The sequence below is a fragment of the Poecilia formosa genome, unplaced genomic scaffold (genome assembly GCF_000485575.1).
Source record: "Poecilia formosa unplaced genomic scaffold, Poecilia_formosa-5.1.2 Scaffold139, whole genome shotgun sequence".
Classification (NCBI taxonomy): domain Eukaryota; kingdom Metazoa; phylum Chordata; class Actinopteri; order Cyprinodontiformes; family Poeciliidae; genus Poecilia; species Poecilia formosa.
Window position 1 is genome coordinate 1,600,747 of NW_006800078.1, and position 2,943 is coordinate 1,603,689.

Genomic DNA, 2,943 nt, shown 5'->3' on the forward strand with positions numbered 1-2,943 from the left:
GTTTTCGTTAGAGTGGTGATCTTATAACACGAAAAGATCCACACATGACAGCCCCCTCATATGACTGAATTATTAGAAACTTTTTTTTTTCTTCCCCCAGTTTGTCGCTTGGAGCAGGTCGGTGATCTCTCACGCAATCCCTCCCCGCAAAAAGAAGAAGGAAGAGGGTATGATACCCGTCGCCGTCTGTGCGTGCTCGTTTGTCCAACACCATCTGCAACATGTGATTATAATTTCAGCGCAGTCTTCCGCTGTCACAAGGAGGTTAGGAAACGGTGACAAAAAGGGCTTCCGAAGCCCGCTGAACCCTGAATGTCCGCACAGAAGTCAGGAGGAGAGCATTCTGCTCAGTCATGCAACCGAAGCCTTTAATCCGATATAGAAAATAAACAGATCCATATATCATTGAAGATATGTTCAGCGGAATGAGTGAACGCTACAGGATGCTTCTATTGAAATTATTGCTCTTTTGTTGTAACATACCCTTCTAATCCAAATAAAGATGTCAATTAAATAACGCGCGAATCTATTAATGTTATGATACTGAAAATAATTATTCTGATTTTTTTATGTTTTTATTTTTTTACTGACTTCAAATAAATTGCTGGAAGAAAATCTAAACCTTTAAACTGAATCGTCGGACTGTTGTGAAATTGACATTGTTGTACATGGAGTAAGAGGGGTTAGCTCTACGTCATAGTAAGTTTAATGATAAAAAAGCGAAACGTTTGTACTATTTCATCAAATGTGGTGCATTGTGTGATTATAATAACAACAACAACAACAACAACAACAACACAAAAGGAGGTGTCATGTTCTTTTATTCCCTCTGAAATCACTTCAGATTACACTGATTGTGTAAAGAGTTCAGGATTGGCGTGAAAGCATCAGATGAAACAACGACTTTACCATTAAGTGGTTTTGAAATCCAACATTTCCCCCCTTTAATTACATGGATTTAAAACGTGAGAGGCAATGCTGTCGTTGACCAGTAGAGGGCGGAACCCCTGCGCAGCTTCTTCACACGACTTGTCTTTCTACTTTAAAGTTGGAGCCAAATTTAAGCCGTAGCATTACATTTGGTTAAATACACAAGCAAGCAATGACAAGGACATAGAAATAAAATGATCAAAAACAACAAAATGACCTTTTCCATCTTTGGCCTATACGGTTGTTTGTTTGACTTGTCAAATTTTGCTTTCTTGTCTACAGTTTTTACATTTTTACCGAACTGTTCGGTTCAGTCTCCTCATTAGTTAACCGTAATGAGTTATTATCACAGTGCTAACGTGATCAAGTATGGATAACATAGAACAACCTCGGGTCAGCTCCGATCACATCATTTCACAGAAAATTGTTAAAGCTTCATAAACCATTCGCAATTAAACAATGAACCCAACTGACATGATATCTGACGACTTAAAAGAAAATTATGAAGAGGAATAATAATAATAATAATAATAATAATAATAATAATAATAATAATAATAATAATAAAACATTTAATTTATAGTGCACTTTTCATTCATAAAAATCTCAAAGTGCTACATGGTTAATCTAAAAACATAAAATCAACAATCAAAAAGACTGTCAAATAAAAGTGGAGAAGGCTTGTCTAAAGAGAAAAGTTTTCAAGCCAGTTAGTTTTAAAATCGGACAATGATTGCGGGGCTCTCAAATAGTCCGGGAGAGAGTTCCAAAGACGAGGAGCAGCCACAGCAAATGCTCGATCACCCATAGTCCTTAGTCTTCATCGAGGAAGGTGGAGAAGATTGCTGGATTGGGATCTTAAGGGTCTAGAAGTTGAATGTGAAGTAAGGAGGTCCTTCAGGTAATCCGGTGAGGTTCCATGTAGACAGTGATGGGTGATAAGTGCAATTTTATACTGAATCCTATAAGTTACAGGAAGCCAGTGAAATACATGTTTTAAGGATCATCAGATTATAAAAACATATATTAATCTCTTTTTCTGGAAATGTATCATTCGTCATCTGGCATTCTAAATAGCTGGACAGATTTTAAAGAGAGTAAAGATTGGCCTTTGGGTGGTTCCAAAACCAGAAAACATTGGATAAATTGATAAGACGCCATCGTCTTTTTGTGTCACATCTGTCTGAGAAAATGGTTTCAATGAAAATAATCTCTTTTATGTTTTGTCCACAATCCATGGGTAAAAGAAGTCATAAGCTGACTGAGAAGTCTGAGAATATGAGGCCTGTGGAAACTTTGCTCCTTTCTGTGTGTTTTTTTGGCTGCACAGAGAAACATGGGGGGGAAGTTAAATGCAGCTACAGGTGAGGAAACTCAAGGGGGAATCTTTGCTTTTCAAATCCTGAGACTTTTAACACTCCCACAAGAACCAGGATCCTCCTTTCGTGTCCAACGTCATTGTAACGCCTTCGTCTTCCTCTCTAAAACCGTCTCTCTGACTTCTTTCTTGTCGTGTCTCCAGGTGTCCTCTCATTTGGTAATCGTTATCCTCGGCTTCCGATTCAGAGGCGTAATGGGAGGAGTGCTAGCCTCACCTCACTCATTCACACACTGGAACCAACAGAAAGTCCCTAATATCCAGAGCTGCAACATGTTCTTACGGTGCCAAAATGAGCCCTCAGAGCTGCCATGCTTCTCAACACAAAGACAGAGTCAGACCGTTCAGCATTTGATGTTTACATTGACATTCAAATATCATCTGCTCAGTCCTTTTATGATTGTCTGTATTGAAGCCGTATTTCATGGACCACGTACCTGCCAATTAATCAGTACATTCATTGAAGTTGACCAATCCATACAGAGTTGACTCAGTAGACACAACTTCCCAGATCGAATGAGTAAATCAGAGAAATAACCTTATCTTCACAATTTATTGACTGATTTTTATTTCATGTGCAGTGTGAACTAGAATTGGGATCCCAAATCAAATTCTGCTTCAGACTCCATACACAA